The sequence below is a fragment of the Macaca fascicularis genome, chromosome 3, assembly GCF_037993035.2.
Source record: "Macaca fascicularis isolate 582-1 chromosome 3, T2T-MFA8v1.1".
Classification (NCBI taxonomy): Eukaryota; Metazoa; Chordata; class Mammalia; order Primates; family Cercopithecidae; genus Macaca; species Macaca fascicularis.
In genome coordinates this window covers 170998452-171011040 of record NC_088377.1, presented here as the reverse complement: position 1 = coordinate 171011040, position 12589 = coordinate 170998452, and positions in this window count along the sequence as shown.

Here is a 12589-nt window from a genome sequence, read left to right as displayed (position 1 = left end):
ACTGCACCTGGTCGGAGGTGGGAGATTTCACTCTGAGGCCTCTTCTCTTGGCTTGTAGGTGGCTGCCATTTTGCTGTGTTCACATGACCCCTTCTTTGCGTGTACACGTGGAGAGAGAGGGTGAGCTCTCTAGTGCCTGTTCTTATAGGGACTTCGAGGCCTCTGAGCCCAAGCTAAGCCATCGTATCCCCTGTGACCTGCATGTATACATCCAGATGGCCTGAAGTAACTGAAGAATCACAAAAGAAGTGAAAATGACCTGTTCCTGGCAGGGCGCGGTGGCTCACGCCTGTAATGCCAACACTTTGGGAGGCCGAGGCGGGCAGATCACAAGGTGAGGAGATCAAGACCATCCTGGCTAACACAGTGAAATGAAACCCCGTCTCTACTAAAAACACAAAAAAATTAGCTGGTCGTGGTGGCAGGCGCCTGCAGTCCCAGCTACTTGGGAGGCTGAGGCAGGAGAATGGCATGAACCCGGGATGCGGAGCTTGCAGTGAGCCAAGATCGCGCCACTGCACTCCAGCCTGGGTGACAGAGCGGGACTCTATCTCAAAAAAAAAAAAAAAAAAAAAGCCTGTTTCTGCCTTAACTGATGACATTCCACCACAAAAGAAGTGAAAATGGCCGGTCCCTGCCTTAACTGATGACATTACCTTGTGAAATTCCTTCTCCTGGCTCATCCTGGCTCAAAAGCTCCCCCATTGAGCCCCTTGTGACCCCCACCCCTGCCTGCCCCCTTTGACTATAATTTTCCACTACCTACCCAAATCTTATAAAACGGCCCCCACCCCTATCTCCCTTCGCTGACTGTCTTCGGACTCAGTCCGACTGCACCCAGGTGAAATAAACAGCCTTGTTGCTCACACAAAGCCTGTTTGGTGGTCTCTTTACACAAACGCGAGTGAAAGGGACACTAATCGCATCATGGGGATTCCACCCTTGCATTAGGGTTCTCCAGGGGACAGAACCAGTAAGATATATGTATATATGAAGGGGAGTTTATTAGGGAGAATTGGCTCACACGATTACACGGCCAAGTCCCACGATAGGCTGTCTGAAAGCTGGGGAAAGAGAGAAGCCGGTAGTGGCTCAGTTCAAGTCCGAAAGCCTCAAAACCAGGGAAGCCATCAGTGCAGCCTCCAGTCTGCAGCTGAAGGCCTGAGAGCCCCTGGGAAGTCACTGGTACAAGTCCCAGAGTCCAAAGGCCAAAGAACCTGAAGTCTGCTGTCCGGGGGCAGGAGATGGGGAAGCAAGCATCCCGCACCAGAAGGAAAAATAGAACCAGAAGACTCAGCCAGCAAAGCTGGCCCCTTCTTCCACCTGCTTTGTTCTAGCTGCCCTGGCAGTCGGCCGACTGGATGGCACCCATCCACAATGAGGGTGGGTCTTCCTCTCCCAGTCCTCAACCCAATGTCAATCTCCTCTGGCGACACCGTCACAGACACACCCAGGAAGGTACTTTACAGCCATCAAGGCATTCCTCAATGCAGTCACCCAATATTCACCATCACAACCCTCGTGCCCTCGTGACCTCATCTAACCCTAATTGCCTCCCAAAGGCCCGGCTTCCAAATACCATTACATTTGGAGTTAGGGGTTCAACAAATGAACTGAAGAGGGAAGGAATAAAAACATTCAGCTCTTAACAGGCAGTTCTTGCCCCCACCTTCTGTACATGGTGGCAGCTGGAGACATCCTGGGTGGGCTGGCCGCAGGAGCCATGGTGGCTGCCCAAGGTGGAGCTGGAGAAGGCACTTGACCTTCCTTGTCTGTCCATGGAGGCTTCAGGGGGCTGAGGTCAACTTACCGGCACTGGGGAGACAGAGACTGCAGTAGGGCCCGTGAATGGAGGGCTCTGGGGCACAGGGGCAGATGCCTCTGACTGGGCACCGTGGTGAGCCAGACTTGTCATTCGAGGGAAGGACCTGTCAGCAGGCTGCAGCGTTTTGACCAGAGGCCTAAACAAGGAGAACCTCAGCTGACCATCCATCAAAGCAAAGCTGGGCCAAGGGGTTCTCTCCACCACAGTAACCGAGGGCCCGCCCCTCCCACACCCTGCGCCGCCCTTTCATCGCCTCTCAAGATCAACATTAGCCACACCTTCAAACTCTTCTGTCCTCCATCTGAGCTCACTTGGTGGTGGTGTGCACGCACACAACACACATGCACACAGAGCGTACACATGCACACAGAGTGTGCACGCACACACACAGACACACACACACATGCACACGGAGGCACGCACATGGACAGAGTGTACGCATGCACACAGACACACAGAGTATGCATGCACGCAGACACATGCACACGGACACACGCACATGGACACACAGAGTGTACACATGCACACACACAGTGTGCATGCACGCAGATACATGCACACATGCACACGGACGCACCCACATGGACACACAGAGCGTACACATGCACAGACACACAGAGTGTGCACGCACGCACATGGACACATGCACACATGCACACAGATGCACGCACATGGACACAGTGTACACATGCACAGACACACAGGGTGTGCACGCAGGCACACGGACACATGCACACACGCACACGGACGCACACACGGACACACACAGTGTACACATGCACACAGACACACGCACATGGACACACACAGCCTGGCTGTACAAGAGCGTTGCCGTGGCTCTTGGAGGCTGAATTTAGCAGGGTGGATGGAGCTCAGCCATGTCCCGGAACAGAAGCCCTCAGGCTGCACACACCCAGCGCCACACTGCCAAAGAGGTCAAGGGTGAAGGACACAGAGAGAAGGGGTCAAGTGGTGCTGACGATTCAACTCCAAGGCCAAGGCATGGGCCCCATTGGGTGGACACTGCTGTTTATAGCTCCCCTTGTGAAGCATTTTTGGCAAATACGATGATGGTCCGCACGACAGTGACTGGGGACACGTGAGTGAGCCCCTGAGCTCGCAGCCATGGTTTGCATGGCCTCCCCGAGTCTGCACTCTGAGGCTCTGCCTCCAGCCTGACATCTCATCACAGCTTCTCTACCACCTAGTCTATATCCTACCTTCTATATCCTAGTCAGGGAGAGAAAACACAAAATTGAAATAACTGCGGAAGGCTGTTCACGGCATGGCAGATTCAAGGTGCGAATGAGGATTAGGAAACGTAGATTCCAGACGGGCGTGTCAGGAGCAGTGAAGGGCGAGCAGGCAGGTGTGGACTGTTTTCTGTGGGAGGTGTGTTCGAGGCCTCAGAGGGTAGAGGGGTGGGGTGGGCCAGGTGAATAGTGGCCCAGGTATGGCCCTGAGACTGGAGGGCAAGGTGTGCGGGGACAGAGGGAGGATTGGCTTCTCTGCACCGTGAGGGGAGAGGAGAAATAAGCCTTTGAGCAAAGGACTGGGGCTGGGGCCTGTCCTTCTGAGAAAGCCCCTCCCTTCTATCTGCCACCTGCCCCACCCCACCCCCATGCAGAGAGAAACCCTTGGGGGATGGGGGCCTCTGCCCTGCCTCTGCTGCCCCTCCCCCACCACCTCTCCCAGAGACCTGGAACAAAAAGGGAGAAGCCCTGATTTTATTTTGTATTTTTTGTTGTTGTAAAATGCACAAAATTTACCATTTTAACCATGTTTAAGTGTATAAATTAGCAGCATTAAGTACATTCACAATGTTGTGCAATCATCACTGACATCCACTTAGAACCTTTTCATCATCCCAAACAAATGCTCTAAACAATAACTTCCAGCCAGGTGTGGGGGCACACCCTGCAGTCCCAGGCCCAGCTACTTGGGAGGCTGAGGCCTGAGGATTACTTGAGCCTGGGGGTGGAAGTTTCAGTGAGGCAGGATTGTGCCACTGTGTTCCAGCCTGGGTGACAGAGCCAGACTCTGTCTCAACAAAAACAAAAACAAAAACAATAATGACTTTCCATTCCAGCCCCTCCTCAGCAACCCCCAACCCCCGCCCACCACTATTCTACATTGTGTCAATGAACTCACCTATTCTAAATTACTCACCTAGGTGAATCAGAGAATATTTGTCCTTTTGGGTTTGGTTTATTTCATCAGCAGAATGTTTTCAAGGTTCATCACTGTTGTAGCATGTGTCAGGATTTCTTTCCTCTTTAGGGCTGAATATTGCCTGAACACATCGCATTCTGTTTATCCATTTGTCTGCTCATGGACACTTGATTTGTTTCCACCTTTTGGCCATTGTGAATAATGTTGCAATGGAAATTGTGGACAAGTATCTGTTTGGCTCCCTGCTTTCATTTCTCATAGGTATACCACTAGAAGGGGAATTGCTGGGTCATGTTCTATGTTTAACTTTTTGAAGAATATCCAAATGTTTTCCACAGTGGCTGCACCAAATCTTGATTTTTAAAAAATATTTTATGTTGGCCGGGCGCGGTGGCTCAAGCCTGTAATCCCAGCACTTTGGGAGGCCGAGACGGGCGGATCACGAGGTCAGGAGATCGAGACCATCCTGGCTAACACGGTGAAACCCCATCTCTACTAAAAAATACAAAAAAACTAGCCGGGCGAGGTGGCGGGCGCCTGTAGTCCCAGCTACTCGGGAGGCTGAGGCAGGAGAATGGCCTAAAACCTGGGAGGCGGAGCTTGCAGTGAGCTGAGATCCGGCCACTGCGCCCCAGCCTGGGTGACAGAGCAAGACTCTGTCTCAAAAAAAAAAAAAAAAAAAAAATATTTTATGTTTTATTTTTATTTTGAGACAGAGTCTCACTCTGTCACCCAGGCTGAAGGGCAGTGGCATGATCTCCGCTCACTGCAAACTCCACCTCTCGGATTCAAGCAATTCTCCTGCCTCAGCCTGCTGAGTAGCTGAGATTACAGGTGCCCGCCACCATGCACGCTAATTTTTTGTGATTTTTAGTAGAGACAGGGTTTCGCCATGTTGGTCTGACCTCAAATGCCTGACCTCAGTTGATCCGCCTGCCTCAGGCTCCCAAAGTGCTGGGATTACAGACCTGAGCCACCATGTCGGCCTTTTGTTTTGTTTTGTTTTGTTTTAAAGAGATACAAGGTCTCATTCTGTCACCTAGGCTGGGGTCAGTGGTGCAATCTCGGCTCATTGGAGCCTGGAACTCCTGGGCTCAAGCAATTCTCCCACCTCAGCCTCTCAAGTAGCTGGGACTAGGGACATGACCCACCACACCTGGCTAATTTTTAAAATTTGTTTGTAGAGACAGGGTCTCTCTCTGTTGGCCAGGCTGGTCTTGAACTCCTGGCCTCAAGTGATCCTCCTGCCTTAGGCTCCCGAAATGCTGGAATTACAGTCATGAGCCACAATGCCTGGCCACTTTGATCTATTTTAAAGGAAGAATGAATCTATTCTAAAAGCCTCATGCTTGGCAGGGAGGGATGGTCTACCAGCCAAATTTCAGGAGCCCAGAGCCTCACTGCACTATGAAATCACATAGTCAACTGTGGAGGTCCCATCTTAGAGGCACAATGACAAACTGGCTGCATCCAAAAGAGGGCGACCCAAGAGGGAGTTATGTCAAGTAAAAAGCGGCTGAAGGGAGCGGGTGTCTGAGGCGTCCCTCTTCACAAAGAACTGTTCCCAGGGCTATGAAAGGCCACTTTGCAGCAGGGTAGATAGACCTGCCTGCAGCCACAGAGGCAGGACCCGGGGGCTGGGGTGGGCCTGTGTGCGAGCTTCCAGGGACCAGCTTTGGCTGCACACTGCTCTGAGGGCTGGAGGGTAATCTCTAAGGCTCCATGACTCTGCCAGGCCGGGAGAAGAAGACATGACAGAAGACGTCATGTTCCATGAGATTCTTTTGTTGTTAATTCTGCTTTGAACAAATGGGAAGGCTGAACTCCTAAGAGTTTTTGCAGTTGAAAAAAAATCTTCCACTTTCTTTTTCTTTGAGGTGGAGTCTCACTCTGTTGCCCAGGCTGGAGTGCAGTGGCGTGATCTGGGCTCACTGCAAACTCTGCCTCCTGGGTTCAAACGATTCTGCTGCCTCAGCCTCCCGAATAGCTGGGATTACAGACGTCCACCACCACAACCAGCTAATTTTTGTATTTTTAGTAGAGACGATGCTTCGCCATGTTGGCCAGGCTGGTCTGGAACCCCTGACCTCAGGTGGTCTGCCCACCTCGGCCTCCCAAAGTGCTGGGATTACAGGCATGAGCTACCACGCCTGGCCTCCACTTTTTCACACAGGAGATCAGGAAGCACACTGATCAGGAAATCAACACAAATAATCGTGTAAATGCTGAATTATGAATTGCATTTTGATAAATGTAAGCACTAATGAAAAATATTTCAGGACAGACATCTTATTTGAATGATTTCCTAGAGAATGGTTTCTCTAGGAGTTGGAGGTGCAGAAACAAATGCGATCAGAGATTAAGAAGAGTTTTGAGACCTGAAGCTCCGTGCTTTGTTCAGGTATCCTGAAGGCTTTGGATACCTCTACAGGCGGCCGGAGAAATTAACACAGTGCACAGAAACAGCACGTTGAGGAATAGGTACCAATCATTCCACCTCTTCTTCCACTCAGCTCCTGATGCCGGCTATCTCTCAGCCTTCTGCTTTTTTAAAATTGTTTTCTGAATTTTAAAAAATTCTTTACAGGCAGGGTATGGTAGTTCACGCCTGTAATCCCAGCAGTTTGGGAGGCCGATGCAGGCGGATCACTTGAGGTCGGGAGTTCGAGACCAGCCTGGCCAACATGATGAAACCCTGTCTCTACTAAAAGTACAAAAAAAATTAGCTGGGAGTGGTCGTGGGCCCCTGTAATCCCAGCTACTCAGGAGGCTGAGGCAGGAGAATCACTTGAACTGGGGAGGGGAGGTTGCAGTGAGCAGAGATTGTGCCACTGCGCTCCAACCTGGGCTACAAGAACAAAACTCCATCTCAAAAAAAAAAAAAAAGAAAAGAAAGAAAAAAAATTCATTACAAAAGTGGCACCTGTCTGACAGAGTGAGTGCTATCCAGCCACTATTTCTGGTTCTCCTCTGGGGCTTGTTGTGTCATCATTTTTCCCTGCTCCCTGAAAGTGAAGTGCGGCTATGTGATGTGCTTTGGCCAACAAAACGAGAAGTGGCACCTGTCACTTAAGGTTCCCCCCAGGTGGGAACTCTAAGAGTCTGTGGCCGGGTGCAGTGGCTCACGCCTGTAATCCCAGCACTGTGGGAGGCCAAGGCGGGCAGATCACAAGGTCAAGAGATCGAGACCATCCTGGCCAACATGGTGAAACCCCATCTCTACTAAAAATACAAAAATTAGCCAGGCGTGGTGGCGGGTGCCTGTAATCCCAGCTACTCGGGAGGCTGAGGCAGGAGAATTGCTCGAACCTGGGAGGCTGAGGTTGCAGTGAGCCAAGATCATGTCACTGCACTCCAGTCTGGGTGACAGAGTGAGATTCCATCTCAAAAAAAGAAAAAAAAAGAAAAAAGAAAAAAGAATCTGTGTGCAATTTATACTTCTGAGGAGGGTGACATAGAGCAGCCTCCCCCATCTACCCTCAGTGAGCACAAAGCCTATACAAGAAATAAACCTTGGTTGCACTAAGCTGCTGAGGTTTGGGGGTTGTTACTGTAATATAACTTGTTATAAAAAATCTTCCATAAATATTTACTTACGTGTCAAGGTGCTGGCAATATAGCTGGGAACAACAAAGCCATCAGTAAGCTGACAAGCTCTCCTCTCAGAGAGCTACACGCTAGCAGGGAAGAGAGCCATAAACAACCCATTGTACAATTCACCATTTTGTTGTAACAGTATGGAGAGGCTGGGCGTGGTGCTTCATGCTTGTAATTCCAGCACTTCCGGAGGATGAGGTGGGAGGATCACCTGAGGCCAGGAGTTGGAGACCAAACTGGGCAACATAGCAAGACCCCTGTCTCTACAAAAAAAAAAATTAGCCAGGTGTGGTGGCATGCACCTGCAGTCCCAGCAACTGGGGAGGATCGCTTGAGCCCAGGAGGTCAAGGCTGCAGTGAGTGGTGATCATGCTGCTGCATTCTAGCCTGGGTGACAGGGAAAAACCCTGTCTCCAAAAAAAGTATGAGGAAATTCAGGGCACTGAAGAGTGTAGGCAGCCAGGTGACCTGCCTGCCAGGGATTGGGGAGAGCTGCTCCTGGAGGATGGAAAGCTGAGGTGGAAGATGAACAGGAGTTAGGCAGGGAGAAGGGAGACCAGTGTGGCAGGCAAAAGCAGAAGGGAGCTTGGGTGGCTGGACTGCCAGGAGGAAGGTGAGGAAGGGCTAGCGGGGCGGGGGCTGGGCAGGGCCAGGCCACTCAGGGCTTGTGGGCCCAGGTCTCATCCCAAGAGCAACGCGATGGGAGTGATGGAAGTGTTGAGGCAGGGGAGCAGCGTGCCTCTCCCCAACGCCCACTGTTGCTTTCAAAGACCAATGGCCGACGGGGACTGTGTGTGATAAGAAACATCAGGTGAAGAGAAACCGAAACCACGTCCACTCTGTCCATCCGACAGGATAGGCCACAGTCCCACAAGCCCCGCAGTGGTGGCTCTGCTGGCACTTCTGCCCAGTCTTCAGGAGCAGCAGCCACTCCAGGGACGCTGCTTAAAACTGGCTGCATCTCTAGCTTCTCACCCCACTCAGGACACCCCTGCTTCCTCCCTTGGCCCAGAGAGGGGGCACGCGCTGGCCATGCCTGTTTCAGCACAGCTCAGGCCGGGGTTTGGAGACCAGGAAGTGTCTGTACCCTCATTGTTATTATTAGTATTATTACTAGCACCAGCTGAAGCCCCTGGTTCCTCCCTTCCACATTTACTCTCAGCTCCTATTTTTCAGCAGAGCCTGACGAGGACCCTTGTCCTTGTCCCCATCCCTCATCCTCCCTGGCATCTCTGCAATGTGTATGGCCCGGTGGACCCTCCTTTTCTTCCACAAACGCCTCTCCAGGCTCCTCGCCCTTCTCAGCTCCTCCCTCAACTTTCACAGCTCCTCCTCTTCCTTCTGCCCCTAAAGGAAGGGAGGTCGTTCCCACAGTTTCTAACTCCTTTTTAAAAAATTTTAAAATTATTTATTTATTTTGAGATAGAGTCTTACTCTGTCGCCCAGGCCCAAGTGCAGTAGTGCAATCTTGGCTCACTGTGGCCTCCACCTCCAGGGCTCAAGGGATTCTCGTGCCTCAGCTTCCTGAGGAGCTACGATTACAGGTGCCCGCCACCACACCCGGGTAATTTTTGTATTTTCAGTAGAGACGGGGTTTCACCATGTTGGCCAGGCTGGTCTTGAACTCCTGGGCTCAAGCGATCTGCCAGCCTCGGCCTCCCAAAGTTCTGGAATTACAGGCGTGAGTCACTGTGCCTGGCCTGTAACTCTTACCTCTACACTCTCCTTCCCAGTTCTTGGTTCCAACCATGACCTACAGTTGAATGTGTCTAAATCTCCCCTCCGGCCAGTACCTCGCTTCTGAGCCCTAATCCCAAATTCACCACTCCCCAAATCAGGCATCTCCCTCATTTTCCACAGCCATCTTCATGGCTCCAGAGAGAAAATCTGATTCATCCAGCTCTGGTTGTACATCCCGTGATCCCACCCTGGTCCCATTTGCCCAGGCCAGTGAAGGGTCGGGGGAAGAGGTACAGAGCACAGCTGGGGTAGGTGGGCCACAGAGGGACTAACACATCAGTGGAGACCACAGGAAGAGCAGAAGCAAAAGGATGTAGAGGAACAGTCAGAGACAGGAGGAGAGTCGGAGAGAAGGCATCAAAGCAACCAAGAGAGGACAGAGTTGCAAGACGGGAGTGAGTGAAAACAGGGGATTTGCCTTGGCAATTACCAAACTTCATCCATTCAAAGACCCCCTTTCATGCTTGAATGATGTCTCGCACCACAGATGGCACTTCATTGTTAAACGGTGGTGGGGTGTTTTTCTTCCTTCTCTCTTAGTGGTAAAGTGACAGAATGGCTTAAAAGCCATGGACTCTTAGAACTCATGGAACAAAGGCAGCTATGAAGCCGCTCCACTGGAGCAGTGGGGGCCGACGTCCAAATGCAATGGGTTGAAAAGGCAGAGGAGCAACTGGGCGCAGTGGCTCACATCTATAATCCCAGCACTTTGGGAGTCTGAGGCAGGCAGATCACGAGGTCAAGAGATCGAGACCAACCTGGCCAACATGGTGAAACCCCATCTCAACTAAAAATACAAAATTAGCTGGGCGTGGTGGCGGGCATCTGTAGTCCCAGCTACTTGGGAGGCTGAGGCAGGAGAATCACTTGAACCCGGGAGGTGGAGGATGCAGTGAGCTGAGATGGTACCACTGCACTCCAGCCTGGCAACAGAGCGAGACTCTGTCTCAAAAAAAAAAGGCAGAGGAGCATTCCACAAAACAACCAGGCCAGGACTTCCCAGAAAGGTCAATGTCGGCAGGGAATGGAGGCCCATGCTTGTAATGCCAGCATTTTGGGAAGCCCAGGTGGGAGGATCACTTGAACTCAAGAGTTTGAGACCAGCCTGGCAAACACCATGAAACCCCATCTCTACAAAAAATACAAAAAATTAACTGGGTGTGGTAGCACGTGCCTGTGGTCACAGCTGAAATGGGAGGATGGCTTCTGCCCAGGAGGTTGAGGCTGCAGTGAGCCATGATTGCACCACTGCTCCAGCCTGGGCAACAGAGGGAGCCAAAAAAGAAAAAAAAAGTCAATATCATAAAAGACTCCTCCCCCACAAAAAAGGAGAGAACTGTTTCAGATTACCAGATACTAAAGAGACATAACAGCTAAATGCAATATGATCCTTGACTGGATCATTGATCAAAAAATCCATTAAAAACATTATTGGGATAATTAGGAAAAATTGAATAGTGAATACAGAGTATACATTAAATAATACTATATGGATGCAAATTTCTTGATGTAAATGTTTTATGTGTATATATACATATATGCATTTGTATGATATCTGCATATTATATATATATATGTATATGAAGAGTGTGTATAAATAAATGTGACAAAATGTTAATTCATAAAGCCAGGTCAATGACTCTCACCTGGGGGCAATTTTGCCCAGAGGGGACACCTGGCAATGTCTGTTTGGTTGTCACAGCCAAGCAGGTGCTGGCACCGGAGGCTATATAGTGTCCTATAATTCACCCAGACGCCCCCAGCACAAAGAATTACCCAGCCCAAACTGTCCAGGGTGCTGGGGTTGAGAGCCTTCATCTATGCGAAAAGTCTGGGTGTTCACTGTACTTTCTTTCAACCTTTCTGCAGATTTTTAATTTTTTATTTTATTTTTTTGAGACAGAGTCTCTCTGTCGCCCAGGCTGGAGTACAGTGGCACAATCTCGGCTCACTGCAAACTCTGCCTCCCGGGTTGAAGCTCTTCTCCTGCCTCAGCCTCCCGAGTAGCTGGGATTACAAGGCATGTGCCACTGCACCCAGCCAATTTTTAATTTTTTTAAATACAAAGTTAGGACCGGGCATGGTGGCTCACACCTGTAATCCCAGCACTTTGAGAGGCCAAGGTGGGCGGGTCACCTGAGGTCAGGACTTCGAGACCAGCCTGGCCAACATGGTGAAACCCCGTCTTTAATAAAAATACAAAAATTAGCCGAGTGTGGTGGCGCGGCCCTGCAGCCCCAGCTACTAGGGGAGGCTAAGGTGGGAGAATCACTTGAACCTGGGAGGCCGAGGTTACAGTGAGCCGAGATTGCCCCACTGCACTCCAGCCTGGGTGATGGAGCAAGACTCAAAATAAATAAATAAAATACAAAGGTGGCAACCAAAAAAAAAGTGAGAGGGAAAAAATGTGTGACAGAAAGATGAGAAAGTAAAGGAAAAAGACCGAAGGGTAAGCAAGTTCTTCCCAGGATCTTGACTCTAAAGGGATGGTCTTCAGCCTGAGGGAGAGACAAAGAGACAGAAGCAAACCCTCAGGCAACCTGCGGTCCCCACCCCCAACCCCAAGGCAGATCCCTGGTGGGTATTTTGCAGCTCCTGACCATTGCCAGCCTCAGGCATACCTGATGGGGGTGGGAAGCCCCAGACCCCCCACAGCTCATCCAGTGGCTGCCACGACACAGCCCGCCCGGCCGGGAAAGACCAGGGCAGTCAATCAGACTCTTGCTCCTGTCAAACCCTGATAATAAGACATTTAGGAGAGGAAGCTGGAGCTCAACGCAAGCAAAGACAGAGACCAGAAAGTACAGCAGGAGTCACAGGAGATCCTGGAGGATCACAACAAGCTGCGGTGGTGGAGACGCTGACGCCGACAGAAGGCAGAACTCACAGGCGGAGAAAGCCGGGCAGAGCCAAGAGGACCAGGCAGCCAGGGCTCGTGGAGTCTGTCCTCTCACTACAGCAGCTCAGGAGCGAGGAGTCACCACGCTGCTGCTGCGGTTCTTGGCCCCGGCTGGGATCCTGGAGCCACCAGGCTAGCCTGAAGGGGTTCACTAGGGTTCCACAAGATTCCTGTAGCCCCCTCCCCTGTCTCTGCTCTGTTGAGTCTCCTCGCCCTGCCACGCTCCCTCCTTCCTGCCTTTGCACATTCTCTGGCCCTGTCGAACTTAGTCCAAGGGCAGAGCCAGGTTTTGTGGGGCCTAGAGCTTGGGAACTTTCTTTAAGAAGAAGAGCACAACAGTATGAATACAAAAGGCC